The 25808-nt window shown below is 43.9% G+C and overlaps 2 non-coding genes and 5 pseudogenes across 2 annotated transcripts; all 7 read left to right on the top strand.

Annotated features, from left to right (window-relative positions):
* Positions 1-10604: 10604 nt before the first annotated feature.
* Positions 10605-10724, top strand: LOC141251735 (5S ribosomal RNA; annotated as a pseudogene).
* Positions 10725-11668: 944 nt separating this feature from the next.
* On the top strand, positions 11669-11787 carry LOC141251733 (5S ribosomal RNA). The gene has a single exon (XR_012313355.1). It is a non-coding gene; the product is annotated as a 5S ribosomal RNA (ribosomal RNA).
* Positions 11788-12392: 605 nt separating this feature from the next.
* LOC141251734 (5S ribosomal RNA) lies at positions 12393-12512 on the top strand (annotated as a pseudogene).
* A 3485-nt stretch (positions 12513-15997) lies between these two features.
* LOC141251736 (5S ribosomal RNA) lies at positions 15998-16106 on the top strand (annotated as a pseudogene).
* Positions 16107-16711: 605 nt separating this feature from the next.
* On the top strand, positions 16712-16831 carry LOC141251731 (5S ribosomal RNA; annotated as a pseudogene).
* A 7650-nt stretch (positions 16832-24481) lies between these two features.
* On the top strand, positions 24482-24601 carry LOC141251732 (5S ribosomal RNA; annotated as a pseudogene).
* A 940-nt stretch (positions 24602-25541) lies between these two features.
* Positions 25542-25660, top strand: LOC141251730 (5S ribosomal RNA). Its single transcript, XR_012313354.1, has one exon. It is a non-coding gene; the product is annotated as a 5S ribosomal RNA (ribosomal RNA).
* The last annotated feature ends 148 nt before the right edge of the window (positions 25661-25808 follow it).

Raw genomic sequence — 25808 nt, 5'->3', positions numbered from 1 at the left:
ACACAACACCCAGAAAAAAGTCCTTTAATTGAAATAAACACACAATTCTTTATTGTTCTAAATTAAACCATACTTACCATCACGCCCATTCCAGCTGAAGCCAACGATCTCCTGCAATAAAAGAAAAATAATAAAGCAACATCATCCTTACCTTTCCATGGCTCCCACGACAGCTTCAGCTCTGCTACATCGAGATGACAGGCTGGACCGCAGCAGAACGCTGCCATTCATCCTGTCATCCCGCAGACACTGAGAAGCGCAGGCATACTTCCACTCCTCAGTGTCTGGCTGGTGACGGCATCCAGATGAGCCGAGGTCATGTCCAATGAACTCAGCTCACCTCATGTACGTCACTGACAGCGTGGGAAAATTCTCCTTCACTCAGCACTTCAGCGTGAGAATTTTCCCACGCTGTCAGTGACGTGCATGAGGTGAGCTGAGTTCATTGGACATGACCTCACCTCATGTATGTCACTGACAGCGTGGGAGAATTCTCACGCTGAAGCGCTGAGTGCAGGAGAATTTCCCACGCTGTCAGTGACGTGCATGAGGTGAGCTGAGTTCATTGGACATGAACTCGGCTCATCTGCATGACGTCACAGAGAGACACTGAGGAGCGCAAGCATGCCTGCGCTTCTCAGTGGTCTGCGGGATGACAGGCTGATGGCAGCTTTCTGCTGCGGTCCAGCCTGTCATCTCGATGTAGCAGAGCTGGAGCTGTCCTGGGAACCATCGAAAGGTAAGGATGAGGTTGCTTTATTATTTTTCTTTTATTGCAGAGATCGTTGGCTTCAGCTGAATGGGCGTGATGGTAAGTATGGTTTAATTTAGAACAATAAAGAATTGTGTCTTTATTTCAATTAAAGGTCTTTACTCTGGGTGTTTGTGTTTTCTTTTAACTTTGACTATGGGGTTAGTAATGGGGGTGTCTTATAGACGCCTCTCCATTACTAACCTGGGCTTGATGTCAGCTGGCATTATAAGCTGACATCAACCCCAACCTATTACCCCCTGCCACCGCACCAGGGCAGCGTGGGAAGAGCGAGGCTAAGTGCCAGAATTGGCGCATCCTATGGATGTGCCATTTCTGGGGCGGCTGACGGGCTGGTGTTTCTAGCCTGGGAGGGGGCCAATATTCATGGCACCCTTCCTGGGCTATTAATATCAGCCCCAGCTGTCTGCCTAGCCTGTGCTAGCTATTAAAATAGGGGACCCCACGTTATTTTTTTGGGGGGTTCCCCCATTTTAATAGCTAGTAAAGGCTAGGTATTCAGCTGGGGGCTGATATTAGTAGCCTGGGAAGCTCCGTGGGTATTACCCCCTTCCAGGCATCAAACATTTGCCCCAGCTGTCTGCTTAACCTCCGCTAGAGCCTAAAATTAAGGGAACCCCACGCCAATTTTTTTTTAAATAAATCCTTTATTTAACACTAAATGACAAATACAGTAATCAACACTGTCACTGTACTTCATATATATGTGACTGACATGTTTCTATCTATCTAATCTATGTGTGATTCATCTATTCCTTCTATTCTAAATTGTCGGGTAAAGATGCTGGATTGCCGGCCGGCTTTCTTAAAGAGACGGTGCCTGAAAACACTATTATTTTTTAAATAATCCTTTACACTAATGACAAGTACAGTAAGCAACACTGTCACTGTACTTCATATATATGTGACTGACATGTTTCTATCTATCTAATCTATGTGTAAGCTCTATTCTTTCTGTTATAAATTGTCGGGTACTGCTGCTGAATTGCCGGCCGGCTTTTTTAAAGAGACGGTGCACGAAAACACTAATATTTTTTTTAATAAATCCTTTACACTAACTGACAAATACAGTAAGCAACACTGTCACTGTACTTCATATATATGTGACTGACATGTTTCTATCTATCTAATCTATGTGTGATTCTCTATTCTGTCTGTTATAAATTGTCGGGTACAGATGCTGAATTGCCGACCGGCTTTTTTAAAGAGACGGTGCACGAAAACACTAATATTTTTTTTAATAAATCCTTTACACTAAATGACAAGTTCTGTAAGCAACACTGTCACTGTACTTCTTATATATGTGACTGACATGTTTCTATCTATCTAATCTATGTGTGAAGCTCTATTCTGTCTGTTATAAATTGTCGGGTACAGATGCTGAATTGCCGGCCGGCTTTTTTAAAGAGACGGTGAACGAAAACACTAATATTTTTTTTAATAAATCCTTTACACTAAATGACAAGTACAGTAAGCAACACTGTCACTGTACTTCATATATATGTGACTGACATGTTTCTATCTATCTAATCTATGTGTGAAGCTCTATTCTTTCTGTTGAAAATTGTCGGGTACCGGTGTATGCCGCTGATGAATTGCCGGCTTTTCATGTCATTCTACATTATTCTTAGATGTTTTACTTCATGTAGAATTAACCTACAAGGAAAGAAAGGGTTTATTTTCATTCCGATATTTGTGTCCCATTGACTTGCATTGGTTTCCGGTATCGGAATCGGCGATATCCGATACTTTTTGGGTATCGGCCCGATCCAATCCGATACGATATTTCCTGATATCGGAAGGTATCGCTCAACACTAGTTTTGAGTTGAAAACTGTTTGATTTCAGTTTCTAACAACCTGCTAATGCTTATAATTTCAAAAATGACCATTTTTTTGGTCTTTATTAAAATGAAAAGGTTGATCGAAAAGTTTGGGGGATCTAAGAGTGTGGCAACCCAGTAGTCATGATTACTTCGAATTCTGACAATATGAGGGTCATGCTGCAGGTAGTGCAGCAAGAAGGCACATATGTGCCTTGCGCATCTCGGAGCCCCAAAATTATTTTCCGGGCTAGATGCAGCTAAAAATTATTTTTAATTTTAAATCTGGTGAAGCTTTAGTATAGATGGCCTAATAGGATCAGTGCTGCACACTGCTACAAAGCCCAAATTATTTTCCAGTCAAGATACAGATAAACATGATTAGTAATTTGAAAGCTTAAAACGGTTGGTAGGGTGATTTTAACCAATCATCAAGCTTTTACTCTCCCCAGGATGACACAGGGGTAGAAAAGTCGTTTCGGATCCATGATTTGTTCATCTTTATGAACGTGAGTCTGTCTACATTATCAGTGGAGAGCCGCGTGCGCTTATCTGTCAGCACACCACCAGCAGCGCTGAACACACGTTCAGACAGAACGCTGGCTGCGGGGCATGACAAGATCTCCAAGGCGTAAGTGGCTAGCTCCGGCCATTTATCCAGATTGGAAGCCCAAAAAGAGCAAGGGTCCAGTGACACAGTCGTGGCTTCAATGTTTACTTGGAGATACTCCTGTACCATCGTCTCTAGGCGTTGACTATGTGTCAGACTTCTTGTCTCCTGTGGCCTTGCAAAGGATGGGCTAAAAAAGTGGTGAAATGATTCCGCAAAATTGATGTTACCAGCAGATACTGTGGTTCTGTTACGGTTTGAGTGCTGAACACTTGACGGTCCCACGGTTGGCAAGTTGGAACTGTGAGATTCACTACGTGCACCACTGGTATTTTGTGGAAAAGCACATGTAAGATTCTGCAACAGACTCTGCTGATACTCCTGCATGCGTGCATCCCTTTCTATGGCGGGAATAATTTCTGCAAATTTACTTTTGTACCGGGGATCTAACAGTGTGGCAACCCAGTAGTCAGGATTATTTCTAATTCTCACAATTCGAGGGTCATGTTGCAGGTAATGCAGCAAGAAGGCACTCATGTGTGTTGCGCATCCAGGAGCACCAAGTCCCTGTTGTGTTGGTGGCGAGGTAACAATCATGCTTCCTTCCTCTGTCCTCTCCCCCCAACCTCGCACAACAGAAATGTGATCAAGGTCTCCCTCATCTGATGAGTCTTCCATCAGTTCGCCCTCCACTTGTTCCTGGGCTCCTGCACCTTCCTCACTAGTTTGGCTGCTACCATGCGCCCTGGTAAAACCATCTCCCCCACCCTCACATGCCTGCCGCCTTGGTGCTGCCGACCGTCTGGACCTTGCAGATGTTAGCCCTTCCGCATACAACTCCTCCTCCTCTACTTCCTCCACCTCCTCTTGTGCCACCACCTGACTCCGAATTCTGTTTAACATGTGCTCCAGCATGTAAATCACCGGAATAGTCATGCTGATAATGGCATCGTCAGCACTAAACATCTTCGTCGCCATTTCAAAACTGTGCAGAAGGGTGCATAGGTCCCTGATCTGAGACCACTCCTCCAGCGTGATTTGCCCCACCTCTGAATCTCGTTGGCCCAGGCTATACGTCAGAACGTATTGCACCAGGGCTTGTCGGTGCTGCCACAGTCGCTGCAACATGTGCAGAGTTGAATTCCACCGGGTAGGCACATCGCATTTTAGCCGGTGAAGTGGCAGGCCCAACGACTTCTGTAGAGATGTAAGTCGCTGAGCTGAGGGATGCGAACGGTGGAAGTGAGCACACAGCGACCGTGCCCTCTGCAGAAGGCCATCTAGTCTGGGATAGTGGGCTAAAAATTGCTGGACAACCAGGTTCAACACGTGAGCCATACAAGGCACGTGTGTGACATTGCCCCGGCGAAGGGCCACTCCCAGGTTTGCAGCATTGTCGCACACGGCCTTCCCTGGTTTCAGGTCCAGTGGAGACAACCATTCATGAAATTGGTTCTCCAGAGCTGACCACAACTCCTCAGCTGTGTGACTCACATTTCCCAGACATTTCAATGTAAAAACCGCCTGATGACGTTGAGCCCTACTGCCAGCATAGTAAGGAGGTGTGCAGGATCCCTTCTGCACAGTTAGAAAGCTTGTGGCATGACCAGACAGGCTTTGGGTGCAGGTGGAAGACCGAGAGGAGGTTGAGGAGGCAGAAGCAGTGGAGGAACTTTGACATAAAGAGGATTGACGCACAACTCGTGGGGACGGCAAGAATTGGACAGCAGCCCCTTGTCCTGCTGTCACCATAGTTACCCAGTGCCCAGTCAGCGACATGTAACGCCCCTGTCCATGCCTACTCGTCCAAGTGTCTGTGGTGAAATGCACCCTGTCACACACAGAGTTTCTCAAAGAAGCGGTGATGTTATGTGCGACATGCTGGTGGAGCGCAGGCACACCTTTCTTTGAGAAGTAGTGCCGACTGGGCATCTGGTACTGGGGCACTGCGACGGACATAAGGTCTCGAAAATCCTCTGTGTCCACCAGGCGGAAAGGCAGCATTTCTGTAGCCAAGAGCTTGCAGATGGTGAAATTCAACCTCTTAGCTTTCTCATGGCTAGGAGGAAATGGTCTTTTACTTGTCCACATCTGAGGGACCGAGGGCTGGCTATTGTGCTTAGACGGGGTTGATAAGGGTGTCCCCGGCAAACTGCCGGTCTGTGAGGAAGATGCAGGCGGACATGTTAGGTTGCCTTGATCCAAAGGTGGTGCTATCGATGTCGGACAGCGCTCAACGCCAGCTGGTGTTACCACCTCCAAAGAAAATGATGACCTGCCAATCACGCTGGCTGTTGCGGGTAAAGAGGTGGCAGGTCTGCGCCCCAAAACAGGTGTGACTGCTGTCCCCCCAGTCACAGAGGATGAAGAGGCCGCGGATGCACAAGATATGGCAGACGGTGGTTGGCCCGGCCGGCTAGGCCGCATTGTAGCACACTGAGCTTCCCACTGCAACTTATGCTTCATGTCCATGTGCCGGTTCATGCATGAAGTACTCAAACTATGTATTTTTTGGCCTCTACTTAGCTTTTGCTGACAAATGTTACAGATAACACGAGTTGGGTCATCTTTATCGATCTGAAAAAATGCCCAGGCTATGCAAGGCTTAGCACCCATGCGACCTGAAGAGCCACCACGACTTGTGGTGAGAGGCAGAGTTGTGTTTGAGGATGCAGTTGTTGATGTGCTTCCAGTACTACGTCTCTGTCCAGGAAGGCGCAACCTGACCTCGTCGTCACTAGCATCTTCCTCCACCTCCTCTGCTGACCTCATCTCTTGGCTGACTGTGGGTTGACAGTAAGTGGGATCTCCGACCTCATCATCATCACCCTGTGCGTTATCACACCCGTCGTCCTCAGAGGCAACCTGTTCCTGCCCTGACAAAAAACTAAAGTTGTCGCTCCAATCAGGTATTTGAGTCTTATCATCGTCTTCCTCATTGTCTCCACCAACAGGAGTTACAGTTTGGGAATGAGGGTCTACATTATGGTCAAAACCTTCTGCGTCTGGTCCTGGATCCGACTCATAAAGATTCTGGGCATCAGTGCAGATCATTTCCTCGTCTGGATTCACAGAAGCGCTGGAGTCGACCTCTGATTCCCAGGCTATAGTATGAGTAAACAGCTCTGCAGACTCAACCATCTGTTCTACCTCATACTCAGACGGGCAGCTGGAGATTTGGGAGCTGTGAGGAAGCAAGTGCGATTTGGGTGACACCTTTGAGGACTGGAGTATTTGTGATGTTGAAGTTGATGTGGAGGAGAGCCCACTTAAAGGAGCACTTGATATCCGTTGAAGCACCTGCTGTTTTTGTGCCTCATCTGGAATTTGTAGCGATTGGCGTGGCCGTAAGAAAGGGATCTTATCACATTGTCCGCTAAAAGAAGTAGACATTTTAGTTTGGCTGGAAGATGGTCTTTCTTCTGCAGATGTTACTGTTGCTTTAACACCTACCCCACGGACACAACCTTTTTTCCCCTTCCCAACACGCCTATTCCCCTTTCCACCAGCAGCAGGCCTTTTTCCACTCATTTTGGTGGTTAACTAATTCACAACTCTGGAGTTGTTTGCACAAAAAACAATGGATGGTAATCGAGCAGAGCTGAGTGGCCAAACTGTGGTATTAGGCCAAAACTATTGGCTGGGTTAGATGCAGAAAAAAATTATTTTGAATTTGCAACCTGATGGAGGTCAGTATAGATGGATTAATAGAACAAGACCCACACACAGCTAGAAGCCCAATATTTTTTCAGAGGTAGATGCAGAAAAAAATATATTCAGTTTGCAACCTGATGGAGGTCATTATAGATGGACTAATACAACAAGTCCCACACACAGCTAGAAGCCCAATATTTTTTCAGAGGTAGATGCAGAAAAAAATATATTCAGTTTGCAACCTGATGGAGGTCAGTATAGATGGACTAATACAACAAGTCCCACACACAGCTAGAAGCCCAAATATTTTTTCAGAGGTACTGTAGATGCAGATAAAAATTAGTTTTAATTTGCAACCTGATGGAGGTCAGTATAGATGGACTAATAGAGAAAGTCCGACACACTACTAGAAGGCCAAATATTTTTTCAGAGCTAGATGCAGAAAAAAATTATATTCAGTTTGCAACCTGATGGAGGTCAGTATAGATGGATTAATAGAACAAGACCCACACACAGCTAGAAGCCCAATATTTTTTCAGAGGTAGATGCAGAAAAAAATATATTCAGTTTGCAACCTGATGGAGGTCAGTATAGATGGACTAATACAACAAGTCCCACACACAGCTAGAAGCCCAATATTTTTTCAGAGGTAGATGCAGAAAAAAAAATATTCAGTTTGCAACCTGATGGAGGTCAGTATAGATGGACTAATACAACAAGTCCCACACACAGCTAGAAGCCCAAATATTTTTTCAGAGGTACTGTAGATGCAGATAAAAATTAGTTTTAATTTGCAACCTGATGGAGGTCAGTATAGATGGACTAATAGACTGATGCTATGCCCAAAAGATTTTACTTCACTAGGTGCAGTAAAAAAATTGGTATTCTATACACAGGTGGTATATCTTGCAACACAGATAGGCTACTCCACTGACTAACACACTCTGCAATAGGCCAAAAAGGATTAGCTTTGCTAGATTCAGCCAAATGCTGTGAAAAAAACTTGCACAGCACTGGCACAGACCTGCCTGGCAAAAACTGATAGGAACTGATGTAACCTAGTCCTGAAAAGGACTCCAATTACAATTAGTCTTTACTCCCACAACCTATCTATTTAAGAGCACAGACCTCCCTGATAAAAGTCGTAGGAAATGCTGTAACCTAGTCCTTAAAAGGACTGCAATCACAACTATTCCCTACTCCCAAGCTATCTGTATATTTGTGCGAAAATTGGCTTGAAATTAACAAGGTATAGCGCACACAGCAACAGCGGTGCCGTCTAACACGCAGCTGCAGCAGTGAGAAAATGGTGGCGATGGGGAAAATGGCTTGGTCTTATAGGGCAAGGACATGTGACATACACTGCCAATGACACATGCCCTTGCTTGTGTGAAAAAAAGCACTTCGCTCCGTGTGTGCGCTGCTGATAGGCTGACAGATTGCACCTCCCCACTGCAAATGCGGGAAAGAGAAAAAAAAATGGAGATCTTCATTGTTCCTGCAGAGATCCATCCCCTGCCCCTCCCCCCACCCCGCTGTACACTCAAGCTGCGTATTAACATTAATTTTCATCATTACTGAGAAAAAATCCAGTTATGATTTTGGTGCACGAACAGTTATCGAACATAACCTCGAACAGCCGAATTTTTCTCAAATTGTTCGTGTTCGCCGAACGGCTCGAACACCGCCCAAAACAGCTCGAATTTGAGATTGGCGAACAGTTCGAGTAGAACAACGCTCATCTCTAATTTTGACATCATATTTTGGCATGATTTTGTATAATTTCAGCAAATTTTTCCTCATTTTAATTTGGAGTTGAGCCTGGGTAATTCCAGAATTCTCTGATATTTTTAGTGGCTCTTGTACGTCCGTTCCTCCTACGTCACTCAAGTCTCCTCCCACATCACCCAGTATGTCGGTTTCTCATATGTCAGTCATGTCTCCTCCCATGTCAGGTTTCTGTATGTCCGTCTCTTGGTCAGACCCAAGGTCACCTTCAGTTACAGACACGTGTCTTACTTCTTGTTCATTTTCCACATTACAGTCAGAATCAGTATCACCGTCTGACACTTCTACACTATTTTCCTGCTTAGAAATCTCTAACACAAGACTATGAAAAACATCTACCAAATGTAGAATATTTCTCAATTTCTGTTTGTCTCTATTTACCAATTTAGAAGTTAACTGTAAATTCTGCAATTCACATTCTTTGTATAAACTGAGCCACAAAACTTCTATGTCATCTCATACATTAACTTTGAAATTAATATTACTTTGTTTAGCAAAAGAAGAAATTATATCCATATTTTGCTTACCTTAAGATTCCTTGGCTTCTCTTTATCAGCACGTCCTGTCTTCAGTTTGTCTGATTCTTTTCCTGTGTGATTCTGTTCCTTGTTAGTACCTCTGCTTCCTGTCTTTCCTCAGTCTGTAGGTCCTTTCTGCTTCTCGTGACAAACTAGTGAATTTACTGACACGTGAACAACAGCTGTTCAGCTCGTCAGGACTCCCCCCTTGTTCACGGAAGAAATTCACTTACTTAATTTAAAAAACAAAAAAACAGGACTGGCTGGCTCACCATTGTAAAATAATACTCTTCCTGTATTATTTTTTTCTACTGAGGACTTCTCAAAGTATCAATATCACGATATTCTTATAAAAAAATGTATCTATTTATTCTTGGATTGTCCATTAAAAAGAATCAGATTGCAGCAGGTACATACAATAATTAGTTATAAAGTAATTGTCCATTTGTCCATAATTAGCCTAATTGTTGAGATTCACCCATCTTTCCTTGGATCCTGGCTGGTAAATCATGTCTTTGTCCAGCATGTGTCCAGGCCTACATGTCATCTGCTTCTCAGCATGAAGATTCTGTGTCTTGTGGGGTGGGCAGAGCAAGAGAGCCCCCCCTTTCTGTACCATGGGCTTTTATAGCCAGTCGTATGGACACCTGTTCTACATATGGTAGTGAACCAAAAATACACACACAAATAGCGCATGTCAACTAGACACGATGGCTGAGGCATAGAACTCAGAAAAATGATTATGGATTAACATTCCAAATGAATTTCCATAATTAACCATTTAACAGAGACCGCCTGGGAATACCAGGTGCTGTAGGCTTTTGCTTTTTCCTTCCTTCCACCAGCAGGGGGCACTCTCTTCTATGCCTTTTTTCCATTCCCTTTCACAAGTGCACACATTCATTCTCTTTTCTTTTTTTCATTTGCTTTCTCTCTTGCGCTATTTCATCTCTGCAAAATACCAGCATCCTTCTGATCACCGTGGGCCTCCAGCATTGTTGCTTCTTTACTTTTAATACTAGGCTCCTTTTCACCAGGACCAGCGTCTCCCGCGTGGCTGGAGGCAACCACCGGTAACTCCAAGCAGAAGACCTTTGCAGGCAACACGACCCTCCCCCCTGAAGAGCAGCTCAAAGTCACTGGCAACCATCTCACCCTCTTCCTTCATTCACCCCTGGACGTCTCGCTCCGCCCCCAAGTTACGGGTCCAGCTTGCTCTTTCTGTCACATTACCGCGATGAAGGGTTTAGCCTGCAGGAGACCCTGCGCCGAGACATTTTTGAAGACACCTGATGCGGCGGGTGAATCACTGCTAAACAAACCACACCTGTATCGACGGCACAGCCTTTGCATGGACCCTTCGGAGCCTGCCCCATCACGGCCAGATTGCTCGCCACCAAGCGATCCTGAGAAAGGTTGGCCGGGCGATGGATCGAGCAGCATCTACTGGCCATACCACCTTGGATACGCCTGATCTCGTCTGATCTCGGAATCAAAGCAGGGCTGGGCTCGGACAGTACTTGGATGGGATACCTCCTGGGAACACCAGGTGCTGTAGACCATTTTGATGACGTTTTGCCCTACTGCCCAGCTCGGCTAGCATGGAACGACGCCTTACCGGGCACCGACCTTAAGTAACTTACATGATGGAAGCCCCAAGGCCTCTGGGACAGTTGGCAGCTAAGTACGCTACCCCGCCGCCCTTCACGCAGGCCTGACACCGAGCTCCTTGCCACGGCTAGGAGTGCTTATTGACTCCGCAGCTCACCGTGTGGAAATGATGGCGTTAAAAGCACCCGGGGCCGTGAAGGGGCCAGGCTTTCAGCAGGTGCCCAGGGAAGGTTTTGGATGCCGGCCGTCTAGCGAGGGCCAGCAGAAGTAACATGTTTCTCTGCAAAGAAGCTTGTGTAAACAAGCCAGACGGCTGACAAAGAGCTAACCTCAGTGCAAGGAAGGCAAGGAAGGTGCGGAAGGAATTGGGGAAGGGGGGGGGTGATTCCTGCTAGGGCCCTGAAATCATAAAAAAGGCAGGAGAGTCTGACGCATGGTGACGGAGAGGTTGTAGGGGCAGATAGGGGGTGTTGTCACGTGCCAGCACGTGTGTATGCTGGCTTGTGTGTGAGAGTGCGCTTCCTAGGTGTGGCGTGCTGCAGACAGACAAAGGGATTGTTCCCTTTCATTAAAAGTTAATCCCCGGCTGCAGGCTATTAGAAAGCAACTAACCGCGCTCTACTCACCCTACCCGGGTCTACCGGTGAGTCTCGCCTCTGCTCCCGGCCTGTGGCATTGGCCGTGAAGCTGACGTTCCGTCGACAGCGCTGCAGCCGATCAGTGAGCTCAGCGGCTCTGAGTGGGGCATTGTGTCTACAAGACCTTTTAAGGAAGCCAGCAAAAAAATTGAAGAGAAGGGAAAGCACAAAAGGACCTGGTCTTGCTGAGCACTGGAAAGGGCAGCCGGCAGCCAGACGTCAAAGTAGAAAAGCAGCAAGTGAGAAGCCTGTTTCAGGCTACGGCCACACCACCCTGAACATGCCCGATCTCGTCTGATCTCAGAAGCTAAGCAGGGCTGGGCCTGGTTAGTACTTGGATGGGAGACCACCTGGGAATACCAGGTGCTGTAGGCTTTTGCTTTTTCCTTCCTTCCACCAGCAGGGGGCACTCTCTTCTTTGCCTTTTTTCCATTCCCTTTCACAAGTGCACATATTCATTCTCTTTTCTTTTTTTCATTTGCTTTCTCTCTTGCGCTATTTCATCTCTGCAAAATACCAACATCCTTCTGATCACCGTGGGCCTCCAGCATTGTTGATTCTTTAATTTTAATACTAGGACCAGCGTCTCCCGCGTGGCTGGAGGCAACTACCGGTAACCCCAATCAGAAGACTTTACAGGCAACACGACCCTCCACCCTGAAGAGCAGCTCAAAGTCACTGGCAACCATCTCACCCTCTTCCTTCATTCACCCCTGGACGTCTCGCTCCGCCCCCAAGTTACGGGTCCAGCTTGCTCTTTCTGTCACATTACCGCGATGAAGGGTTTAGCCTGCAGGAGACCCTGCGCCGAGACATTTTTGAAGACACCTGATGCGGCGGGTGAATCACTGCTAAACAAACCACACCTGTAGGGACGGCACAGCCTTTGCATGGACCCTTCGGAGCCCGCCCCGTCACGGCCAGATTGCTCGCCACCAAGCGATCCTGAGAAAGGCTGGCCGGGCGATGGATCGAGCAGCGTCTACTGGCCATACCACCTTGGATACGCCCGATCTCGTCTGATCTCGGAAGCAAAGCAGGGCTGGGCTCAGACAGTACTTGGATGGGAGACCTCCTGGGAACACCGGGTGCTGTAGACCATTTTGATGACGTTTTGCCCTCATGCCCAGCTCGGCTAGCATGGAACGGTGCCTTGCCGGACACCGACCTTAAGTAACTTAGATCAGGGTTCCCCAACTCCAGTCCTCAAGGCCCACCAACAAGTCATGTTTTCAGGAATTCCTTAGTATTGCACAGGTGATGCAATTATCACCTGTGTATTACTAAGGAAATCCTGAAAACATGACCTGTTGGTGGGCCTTGAGGACTGGAATTGGGGAACCCTGACTTAGATGATGGAAGCCCCAAGGCCTCTGAGCCAGTTGGCAGCTAAGTACGCTACCCCGTCGCCTTCACGCAGGCCTGACACCGAGCTCCTTGCCACGGCTAGGAGTGCTTATTGACTCCGCAGCTCGCCGTGTGGAAATGATGGCGTTAAAAGCACCCGGGGCCGTGAAGGGGCCAGGCTTTCAGCAGGTGCCCAGGGAAGGTTTTGGATGCCGGCCGCCTAGCGAGGGCCAGCAGAAGTAACATGTTTCTCTGCAAAGAAGCTTGTGTAACCAAGCCAGACGGCTGACAAAGAGCTAACCTCAGTGCAAGGAAGGTTATCCTTATCCTCTCTTGCTGACAACTTTATCTTCCAAAAGGTAGGGGAGAAAACAAGAGGATCTGCTACTTTGGATCTAATCCTTATAAACAGGGAGGAAATGGTTGAGGAGGTAAAGGTGGCTGGGACCCTAGGAGGCAGCGATCATGCTATTATAGAATTTTGGATAACTAGAGGAGGAAGACATGTGAAGACTCACACTTCAACGTTAGATTTTAGAAAGGCAGATTTTAAGAGACTCAGAAAGAGAATAGGAAGGATCCAATGGCTGGATGTCCTTAAGGACAAAAATGTCCAGGAAGGATGGGAAATTTTTAAAAATGAGATTCTCAAAGCACAATCGTTAACAATCCCGAAAAGTAAGAAGAATGGGAAGCATTTAAGGAAACCAGGATGGATGAACACAGAACTTAAACACATGCTAAAAAGAAAGAAAGAAATGTTTATTAAATGGAAAGAGGGAGGCATATCTAAAGAAGATTATAATGCAGTCTGCAGATCCTGTAGGGCACGTATCAGGTTAGCTAAAGCTGACAATGAATTAAGGCTTGCAAGAGATGTCAAAAGCAATAAAAAAGGATTTTGGGGGTATGTCAAAAGTAAAAGAAAAGTCAAAGATGCTATAGGATTTTTACAGGATGAAAATGGAGAAATGGTAAGAGAGGATGTTGAGAAGGCCGAACTTTTTAATTCCTATTTTGCATCTGTTTTCTCTCAGAAAGAAAATGTAACATCAACTGATCTTCACTGTCCTTTTAAAGGAATAGAGGAATCCAAGTTATCTGTAAACAGAAAGATTGTGAGGGAATATTTAGCTAACATAAATGAGTTCAAGTCTCCAGGTCCAGATGAATTACACCCCAGAGTACTGAAGGAGATCGTAGAAGAAATTTTAGAACCACTCTCCATAATCTTTGAAAATTCTTGGAGAACAGGAGAAGTCCCAGAAGACTGGAGAAGAGCAAATGTTGTTCCTATCTTCAAAAAGGGGAAGAAGGTGGACCCAGGGAACTATAGGCCAGTGAGTCTGACTTCTATACCAGGAAAGATCTTTGAACAAATTATTAAACAACATGTATGTAAGTACATGGATAAGAATGAAGTGATTAACCAGAGTCAGCATGGGTTTGTAACTAACAAGTCATGTCAGACTAACTTAATTTCCTTCTATGACAGAATCACTGACTGGGTGGATCAGGGAAATGCTGTAGATATAGCATATCTTGACTTCAGCAAAGCATTTGACAAAGTATCTCACACCATCCTTATTGAAAAAATGACCAAGTATGCAATGGACCAGGCAACTGTTAGGTGGATTCATAACTGGCTTAGTGATCGGACTCAAAGGGTGGTTGTAAATGGCTTCACATCCAGCTGGATGAATTTCTCAAGTGGGGTACCACAGGGCTCCGTCCAGGGACCTGTATTGTTCAACATCTTTATCAATGATTTAGATGAAGGAATTGAGGGTAAACTGATTAAATTTGCTGATGACACAAAGCTAAGAGGGATAGCTAATACTAGAGAAGAGAGAGAGAGGATTCAAAAAGACCTAAATAAACTGGAGCAGTGGGCAGCAACCAACAGAATGGTTTTTAACAGGGAAAAATGCAAAGTACTACATCTGGGCAATATAAATGAAAAAAGCATATACAGAATGGGAGGAATAGAGCTAAGCAACAGTACATGTGAAAAAGACTTAGGTATACTAATAGATCATAGACTGAACATGAGTCAACAGTGTGATGCAGCAGCAAAAAAGGCAAATACAATTCTGGGATGTATTAACAGAAGCATACAGTCTAGATCACGTGAAGTCATTATCGGTCTTTACTCCTCTTTGGTCAGACCTCATCTGGAATACTGTGTACAGTTTTGGGCACCACATTTTAAAAAAGACATAGACAAACTGGAGCAAGTTCAGAGAAGAGCGACCAGAATGGTGACTGGTCTGCAAACCATGTCCTATGAGGAACGGTTGCAGGATTTGGGAATGTTTAGCTTGCAAAAAAGAAGACTGAGAGGAGACTTAATAGCTGTCTACAAATATGTCAAGGGCTGTCACATTGTAGAAGGATCATCTTTATTCTCATTTGCACAAGGAAAGACTAGAAGCAATGGGATGAAACTAAATGGGAGGAGACACAGATTAGATATTAGAAAAAACTTTTTGACAGTTAGGGTGATTAATGAGTGGAACAGGCTGCCACGAGAGGTGGTGAATTCCCCTTCAATGGACGTCTTCAAACAGAGGCTGGACAGACATCTGTCTGAGATGATCTAGTGAATCCTGCTTTGAGCAGGGGGTTGGACCAGATGACCCAGGAGGTCCCTTCCAACTCTACCATTCTATGATTCTATGATTCTATGAAGGCAAGGAAGGAATTGGGGTGGGGGGGGTGATTCCTGCTAGGGCCCTGAAATCATAAAACAGGCAGGAGAGTCTGACGCATGGTGACGGAGAGGTTGTAGGGGCAGATAGGGGGTGTTGTCACGTGCGAGCACGTGTGCATGCTGGCTTGGGTGTGAGAGTGCGCTTCCTAGGTGTGGCGCGCTGCAGACAGTCAAAAGGATTGTTCCCTTTCATTAAAAGTTAATCCCCGGCTGCAGGCTATTAGAAAGCAACTAACCGCGCTCTACTCACCCTACCCGGGTCTACCGGTGAGTCGCGCCTCTGCTCCCGGCCTGTGGCATTGGCCGTGAAGCTGACGTTCCGTCGACAGCGCTGCAGCCGATCAGTGAGCTCAGCGGCTCTGAGTGGGGCATTGTGTCTACAAGACCTTTTAAGGAAGCCAGCAAAAAAATTGAAGAGAAGGGAAAGCACAAAAGGACCTGGTCTTGCTGAGCACTGGAAAGGGCAACCGGCAGCCGGCAGCCAGACGTCAAAGTAGAAAAGCAGCAAGTGAGAGGCTTGTCTCTGCCTACGGCCACACCACCCTGAGCACGCCTGATCTCGGAAGCTTAGCAGGGTCGGGCCTGGTTAGTACTTGGATAGGAGACTGCCTGGGAATACCAGGTGCTGTAGGCTTTTGCTTTTTCCTTCCTTCCACCAGCAGGGGGCATTCTCTTCTATGCCTTTTTTCCATTCCCTTTCGCAAGTGCACACATTCATTCTCTTTCTTTTTTTCATTTGCTTTCTTTCTTGCGCTATTTCATCTCTGCAAAATACCAGCATCCTTCTGATCACCGTGGGCCTCCAGTATTGTTGCTTCTTTACTTTTAATACTAGGACCAGCGTCTCCCGCGTGGCTGGAGGCAACCACCGGTAACCCCAAGCAGAAGACCTTTGCAGGCAGCACGACCCTCCCCCCTGAAGAGCAGCTCAAAGTCACTGGCAGCCATCTCACCCTCTTCCTTCATTCACCCCTGGACGTCTCGCTCCGCCCCCAAGTTACGGGTCCAGCTGGCTCTTTCTGTCACATTACCGCGATGAAGGGTTTAGCCTGCAGGAGACCCTGCGCCGAGACATTTTTGAAGACACCTGATGCGGCGGGTGAATCACTGCTAAACAAACCACACCTGTAGGGACGGCACAGCCTTTGCATGGACCCTTCGGAGCCCGCCCCGTCACGGCCAGATTGCTCGCCACCAAGCGATCCTGAGAAAGGCTGGCCGGGCGATGGATTGAGCAGCGTCTACTGGCCATACCACCTTGGATACGCCTGATCTTGACTGATCTCGGAAGCAAAGCAGGGCTGGGCACGGACAGTACTTGGATGGGAGACCTCGTGGGAACTCTGGTTGCTGTAGACCATTTTGATGACGTTTTTACCTACTGCCCAGCTCGGCTAGCATGGAACGGCGCCTTGCCGGACACTGACCTTAAGTAACTTAGATGATGGAAGCCCCAAGGCCTCTGAGCCAGTTGGCAGCTAAGTACGCTACCCCGCCACCTTCACGCAGGCCTGACACCGAGCTCCTTACCACGGCTAGGAGTGCTTATTGACTCCGCAGCTCGTCGTGTGGAAATGATGGCGTTAAAAGCACTCGGGGCCGTGAAGGGGCCAGGCTTTCAGCAGGTGCCCAGGGAAGGTTTTGGATGCCGGCCGCCTAGCGAGGGCCAGCAGAAGTAACATGTTTCTCTGCAAAGAAGCTTGTGTAACCAAGCCAGACGGCTGACAAAGAGCTAACCTCAGTGCAAGGAAGGCAAGGAAGGTGCGGAAGGAATTGGGGAGGGGGGGGTGATCCCTGCTAGGGCCCTGAAATCATAAAACAGGCAGGAGAGTCTGACGCATGGTGACGGAGAGGTTGTAGGGGCAGATAGGGTGTGTTGTCACGTGCGAGCACGTGTGCATGCTGGCTTGTGTGTGAGAGTGCACTTCCTAGGTGTGGCGCGCTGCAGACAGTCAAAGGGATTGTTCCCTTTTATTAAAAGTTAATCCCCGGCTGCAGGCTATTAGAAAGCAACTAACCGCGCTCTACTCACCCTACCCGGGTCTACCGGTGAGTCTCGCCTCTGCTCCCGGCCTGTGGCATTGGCCGTGAAGCTGACGTTCCGTCGACAGCGCTGCAGCCGATCAGTGAGCTCAGCGGCTCTGAGTGGGGCGTTGTGTCTACAAGACCTTTTAAGGAAGCCAGCAAAAAAATTGAAGAGAAGGGAAAGCACAAAAGGACCTGGTCTTGCTGAGCACTGGAAAGGGCAGCCGGCAGCCAGACGTCAAAGTAGAAAAGCAGCAAGTGAGAGGCTTGTCTCTGCCTATGGCCACACCACCCTGAACACGCCCGATCTCATCTGATCTCAGAAGCTAAGCATGGTCAGGCCTGGTTAGTACTTGGATGGGAGACTGTGAAATAATACTCTTCCTGTATTATTTTTTTCTACTGAGGACTTCTCAAAGTATAAATATCATGATATTCTTATAAAAAAATGTATCTATTTATTCTTGGATTGTCCATTAAAAAGAATCAGATTGCAGCAGATACATACAATAATTAGTTATAAAGTAATTGTCCATTTGTCCATAATTAGCTTAATTGTTGAGATTCACCCATCTTTCCTTGGATCCTGGCTGGTAAATCATGTCTTTGTCCAGCATGTGTCCAGGCCTACATGTCATCTGCTTCTCAGCATGAAGATTCTGTGTCTTGTGGGGTGGGCAGAGCAAGAGAGCCCCCCCTTTCTGTACCATGGGCTTTTATAGCCAGTCGTATGGACACCTGTTCTACATATGGTAGTGAACCAAAAATACACACACAAATAGTGCATGTCAACTAGACACGATGGCTGAGGCATAGAACTCAGAAAAATGATTATCGATTAACATTCCAAATGAATTTCCATAATTAACCATTTAACATTTCCCCCTTTTTTGAGAATAAAAGGACTTTAACTGAAATTTCTCAAAAGAAGATACATTTATCAATCATTTTTTCTTTCCTTCTTCCTTGGCAATATCATTAAACTTCCATAATAATAATAATAGTAATAATAGTATCAATATCGGATTATTGTTATATAATGATGTGAATTCATGTTATGGTAAGCCGCGACTAATATTCATTTAATATGTATAATTATACTTCCCTATATCTAAATTGAAGCAATCGCGGGTTCAATCGTCATCATCTGATGTCATCGGGTCGTCGTCTCGTCTTCTTCTTGGTTCTTTTATAACACAGTCTTTAGATGAAAACTCCTTTGAAATAAATTACAGCATGTAGATATTGTACAGTCCATAATTGTGTTCATTATTGTTCAGTCCATAAACTGTACTCTTTATTAGAAAGATCATGTGTGTCAGTTGATAAGAAAACAAAGTCCATGGATGAAATGTAGCTTTAATATCTGTGCAGTGTCACCTGGACTTACGTTGGATCGTCTTTGGAATCTTCCGTGTGTCCGCACTGGTCTCGTGTCACTTTTGGAACAGATGTGACGTCTTTGGTCAGTAAAGCAAGGGTTAACTTGACACTTTCCTGCTTTATATAGCACCATAAACAGTACTCAGTCCTTTATATACAGGACACATATGCCAGGTATTACCTGTTCACCAGCTTTCATTGAAGCGTTGCAGGTGATAAGAAACCACTGGAACGTGATGAAACTTGAACACAACACAGTACATATAGGATCATCGTCCTCTGCCATCCTGGTGATCAGTGGTGTGAATTGTATTGTATGTAATGGACACAGTCTATTATAACACTCAGCATTCACACCTGTTACCTTCTGAGACGTCCGGATATCAGTTGCTTCTTCTTGTAACTTTTGAGAATCTCTTTGATTTATAAAAATTAAAAGTCTTTATTAAGATAGAATTCATAATTGCGATGTCTTGATTGAAGTCTTCATTCCCTAATCTGATACCAAATCTGGCAGTTTTTCCTAACCTATAATATCACAGCGTACCATAGCAATCAGTAAAATCCATCTAATTATTATCAAAATATTAAAATAAATTATGTTTGGAATAATAAACAATAATAGATAATAATTCATTATCAATCAAGTTCTCCATATGATAGAACATTTTTATGTCATAGGTGTAATTACCTTTTCCAACCCATAGGTGTCAGTGTATTTTGAAAAAACAAGTTTTTATATCTTTATTAAACCAATAATATCAAAGAATGTATACTCCTGAACCAAAATGAATAAATACATGAATGTATGAATGAATGAATGAATGAATGAATGAATAAATGAATGAATGAATTGTTGTGTTTGCTCAGAAAATGTAAACATTTTTTTCCTTAGCAATATATATTTAATGAAGCAATACTCTTGTATTAGACATTACTTTATTAAATATTAATGTGTTTTCTCAATTGAGAAATTGAACTGAAATAAAATCAAATGAGAATTAAAAAATGAAAAAATAGAAAAATAAGAAGTATAAAGTAAGAATAAAATTTTAAAAATGAAAAATAAAATTAAGAGTAAAAGTAAGAATAAAAATAAAAATAAGGCCTTTAAATTTTAATGACAAATGCAGAGTAATTATATTCTCCATAAAAAATACCCTTATATCTCCATTATCTGGATGATTTCATATTTGTCATAACCTTGTACCACCAAAAAATATTAAATTATGCAACTTTGCATGTAATACCCTTCTTAATTATACCATAGTACCTTATTATTATTTCTTCTTTATTAAAATGTGTGGAAAATAAGTATTAATCAAAAGTGAATATGTAATCAGGATCAAAAACACATTTTCCCCCTTAATACCAAAAATATTATTTTATAAAATTTATGTATATATCAGAACCCAATTAAAAATAATTATTCTTCTAGAAATATTGAGCATAAATTTCATATCGATGAGTAGCATAGATTTGACTAAAGAGAGGTGTGTACCTATTTAGGTAACCATTAAAAATAATATTATAGTTATTCAAGAATATTATCATGTGGAAAATTATTCTAAATATAAATTTGCTTTGTAAACCATTTTGATGTGTGGTTGCCCTTATCCACTATTAGTTAAATCAAGAAATAATAATTATTAAAGAAATATAGAAATATATATATGTAGATAATACCTAATTATGTATTATAATTTCCTCAGAATTAAATATATTTTTGTACCTTCACATAAAGAAACATTTTTTTTTTTTTAAACATACAAACATACGAGGCCTCTGTCACATCAATCACACTTAGCAGCTGCTGATTTACTCATCTGTCACCTTCACTCTGACATTCACAGATCTGTTCAACTCAAACATTCCACATATGAAGTTTTAGATATATATATATTTAACCCAAAATTGTTGTGTCCCAATTTATTAATGCGCATTGCCATATCAATTGAATATCTTTATATTTCTTTGAATATTCCCCAAGTACATATTATATAATATGAAAGTAAGTCACTGGAATTTCAGACACTTGAAAAAACTCTTGTCTTAGATTCTTTTTTCACTGGCTGCCCGGTCTTAAGTTACATCAGTTGAAAATAGAATGAATGGGATCCTATACTATTAGCACAAAGTTCAAAGGCCGCAGCTGTCACACGTCATGCTGTAAAGCTACTTTAATTTGCACGAACACTTCATGCACAGAAAATATTAGCAACACAAAAGAATTAATAAGTATTACATATATATTATAGTTCAACTAGATATATTGTTATTATTTTAAAATGTTATACACATAAAATCATGCAATTTTTTCACTTCCTGTGTGAATAAAGAAATAAATCCATTTTAGAGTTCTTTGATCAAATCTTGCTTTGGAATGAAAACTCTAAGGAAATATAAGAAAATAAAATTAAATATCAAATTCATACAGAAACAGAATTATTTAAATATCTTATACATATATTGGTTGGTTCTAATGTAATTCAAAATATTGCTACTTAAATTTATATATATGAAGTCCTAATTTATTAATTAATATATATATATATTTTATAAACGTATATATAAATACAATTATTCGCAATCTCTACTTAGACAAGTGTATATATATATATATATATATATATATATATATGAAATATTAGAAACTATGTAACTACAATTTTACTGTATGAGATTATAAATAAATATTGAGACATTGTATTACATTTTGATACAACATTATAATTACAGTTTTTCCTTAGCCACTCCCTAAACCAAATCTTCTGTCTCTCTCAAATATCTCCAGGAACGCCCTATTTAGGAAAGACATTTTTCTATCCTTCAAAACCTCAGAGAACTGCCTGTTCTTCTGTCCACATTCCATGACGTCACTGTGAGTTGGTCGTCTCACCTGTCTCTGTCCATCAGTTTCAGCCATTTTCCTTTTTAGAGAATCACAGTTCTGACTGAGAATTAACTCATTATGTGGAGAGATGGATCTTTGCACTGGCTGATATGGCTTATAACATATATGAAATCTTCTGCGTATTTGATAGAGTTCACTATGGGGATGACTCAGTCTAGGAGAGTTTGATATTGGCTTTTGGTAAGATTTTACCTTTCCTGGTTTTATAAATTTAGTTTGATTTATTTTCTTTTCACGATTCTCATGTTTTCTAACAAAATCCAGCATCTGCGCACATTCAAATAATGAATTTTTTGTGATGCCATAACTTGGGAAACTTAATTTAGGAATTTGAATTTTTGTACAAAAGTTGTTATCATATGTTGTACTTTTCCATTTTTGATGAGAGCTTTGTACAACCGTTCAAATATGGACATGAATGTATATGTACATTCCTTCCTTCCAATCCTTAGTTTCTGCAGATCTTTTATGTTGGGAAAATCCTTTGTGACACAATAAATCAAATATCTTAATCTGTCCGAATGATTTTCCCATCCATTAGGAGAGTCATTTTCACAGGGCATTAAATGTAAACGTCTGGACAATGTCACAGGAATCCATATTTTAAATAATTGATTCCTCTCCTCATTGGATAAATCAAACTTATCAGAGAAGCTCTCAAATGTCTCTGAATTTCTACAGGCATGGATTTTGACATCATATTTTGGCATGATTTTGTATAATTTCAGCAAATTTTTCCTCATTTTAATTTGGAGTTGAGCCTGGGTAATTCCAGAATTCTCTGATATTTTTAGTGGCTCTTGTACGTCCGTTCCTCCTACGTCACTCACGTCTCCTCCCACATCACCTAGTATGTCGGTTTCTCGTATGTCAGTCATGTCTCCTCCCATGTCAGGTTTCTGTATGTCCGTCTCTTGGTCAGATCCAGGGTCACCTTCAGTTACAGACACGTGTCTTACTTCTTGTTCATTTTCCACATTACAGTCAGAATCAGTATCACCGTCTGACACTTCTACACTATTTTCCTGCTTAGAAATCTCTAACACAAGACTATGAAAAAAATCTACCAAATGTAGAATATTTCTCAATTTCTGTTTGTGTCTATTTACCAATTTAGAAGTTAACTGTAAATTCTGCAATTCACATTCTTTGTATAAACTGAGCCACAAAACTTCTATGTCATCTCCTACATTACCTTTGAAATTAATATTACTTTGTTTAGCAAAAGAAGAAATTATATCCATATTTTGCTTACCTTAAGATTCCTTGGCTCCTCTTTATCAGCACGTCCTGTCTTCAGTTCATCTGATTCTTTTCCTGTGTGATTCTGTTCCTTGTTAGTACCTCTGCTTCCTGTCTTTCCTCAGTCTGTAGGTCCTTTCTGCTTCTCGTGACAAACTAGTGAATTTACTGACACGTGAACAACAGCTGTTCAACTCGTCAGGACTCCCCCCTTGTTCACGGAAGAAATTCACTTACTTAATTTAAAAAACAAAAAAACAGGACTGGCTGGCTCACCATTGTAAAATAATAATCTTCCTGTATTATTTTTTTCTACTGAGGACTTCTCAAAGTATCATTATCACGATATTCTTATAAAAAAATTTATCTATTTATTCTTGGATTGTCCATTAAAAAGAATCAGATTGCAGCAGGTACATACAATAATTAGTTATAAAGTAATTGTCCATTTGTTCATAATTAGCTTAATTGTTGAGATTCACCCATCTTTCCTTGGATCCTGGCTGGTAAATCATGTCTTTGTCCAGCATGTGTCCAGGCCTACTTGTCATCTGCTTCTCAGCATGAAGATTCTGTGTCTTGTGGGGTGGGCAGAGCAAGAGAGCCCCCCCTTTCTGTACCATGGGCTTTTATAGCCAGTCGTATGGACACCTGTTCTACATATGGTAGTGAACCAAAAATACACACACAAATAGCGCATGTCAACTTGACACGATGGCTGAGGCATAGAACTCATAAAAATGATTATCGATTAACATTCCAAATGAATTTCCATAATTAAACATTTAACAGAGACCGCCTGGGAATGCCAGGTGCTGTAGGCTTTTGCTTTTTCCTTCCTTCCACCAGCAGGGGGCACTCTCTTCTATGCCTTTTTTCCATTCCCTTTCACAAGTGCACACATTCATTCTCTTTTCTTTTTTTCATTTGCTTTCTCTCTTGCGCTATTTCATCTCTGCAAAATACCAGCATCCTTCTGATCACCGTGGGCCTCCAGCATTGTTGCTTCTTTACTTTTAATACTAGGCTCCTTTTCACCAGGACCAGAGTCTCCCGGGTGGCTGGAGGCAACCACCGGTAACCCCAAGCAGAAGGCCTTTGCAGGCAACACGACCCTCCCCCCTGAAGAGCAGCTCAAAGTCACTGGCAACCATCTCACCCTCTTCCTTCATTCACCCCTGGACGTCTCGCTCAGCCCCCAAGTTACGGGTCCAGCTTGCTCTTTCTGTCACATTACCGCGATGAAGGGTTTAGCCTGCAGGAGACCCTGCGCCGAGACATTTTTGAAGACACCTGATGCGGCGGGTGAATCACTGCTAAATAAACCACACCTGTAGGGACGGCACAGCCTTTGCATGGACCCCTCGGAGCCCGCCCCGTTACGGCCAGATTGGTCGCCACCAAGCGATTCTGAGAAAGGCTGGCCGGGTGATGGATTAAGCAGCGTCTACAGGCCATACCACCTTGGATACGCCTGATCTCGTCTGATCTCGGAAGCAAAGCATGGCTAGGCTCGGACAGTTCTTGGATGGGATACCTCCTGGGAACAACGGGTGCTGTAGACCATTTTGATGACGTTTTGCCTTACTGCCCAGCTCGGCTAGCATGGAACGGCGCCTTACCGGACACCGACCTTAAGTAACTTAGATGATGGAAGCCCCAAGGCCTCTGAGCCAGTTGGCAGCTAAGTACGCTACCCCGCCGCCTTCACGCAGGCCTGACACCGAGCTCCTTGCCATGGCTAGGAGTGCTTATTGACTCCGCAGCTCGCCGTGTGGAAATGATGGCATTAAAAGAACCCGGTGCCGTGAAGGGGCCAGGCTTTCAGCAGGTGCCCAGGGTAGGCTTTGGATGCCGGCCGCCTAGCGAGGGCCAGCAGAAGTAACATGTTTCTCTGCAAAGAAGCTTGTGTAACCAAGCCAGACGGCTGACAAAGAGCTAACCTCAGTTCAAGGAAGGCAAGGAAGGTGTGGAAGGAATTGGGGAGGGGGGGTGATTCCTGCTAGGGCCCTGAAATCATAAAACAGGCAGGAGAGTCTGACGCATGGTGACGGAGAGGTTGTAGGGGCAGATAGGGGGTGTTGTCACGTGCGAGCATGTGTGCATGCTGGCTTGTGTGTGAGAGTGCGCTTCCTAGGTGTGGAGCGCTGCAGACAGTCAAAGGGATTGTTCCCTTTCATTAAAAGTTAATCCCTTCCTGCAGGCTATTAGAAAGCAACTAACTGCGCTCTACTCACCCTACCCTGGTCTACCGGTGAGTCTCGTCTCTGCTCCCAGCCTGTGGCATTGGCCGTGAAGCTGACGTTCCGTCGACAGCGCTGCAGCCGATCAGTGAGCTCAGCGGCTCTGAGTGGGGCGTTGTGTCTACAAGACCTTTTAAGGAAGCCAGCAAAAAAATTGAAGAGAAGGGAAAGCACAAAAGGACCTGGTCTTGCTGAGCACTGGAAAGGGCAGCCGGCAGCCAGACTTCAAAGTAGAAAAGCAGCAAGTGAGAGGCTTGTTTTAGCCTACGGCCAAACCACCCTAAACACACCTGATCTCATCTGATCTTGGAAGCTAAGCAGGGTTGGGCCTGGTTAGTACTTGGATGGGAGACCACCTGGGAATACCAGGTGCTGTAGTCATTTGGTTTTTCCTTCCTTCCACCAGCAGGGGGCACTTTCTTCTATGCCTTTTTTCCATTCCCTTTCACAAGTGCACACATTCATTCTCTTTTCTTTTTTCATTTGCTTTCTCTCTTGCGCTATTTAATCTCTGCAAAATACCAGCATC

Source organism: Phyllobates terribilis, unplaced genomic scaffold (assembly GCF_046119375.1).
Source record: "Phyllobates terribilis strain yellow unplaced genomic scaffold, ASM4611937v1 Scaffold_7648__1_contigs__length_36262, whole genome shotgun sequence".
In the NCBI taxonomy this organism is placed as follows: domain Eukaryota; kingdom Metazoa; phylum Chordata; class Amphibia; order Anura; family Dendrobatidae; genus Phyllobates; species Phyllobates terribilis.
Note: the sequence above shows the minus strand (reverse complement) of the source record. Positions and strands in the feature narration are given on the sequence as shown.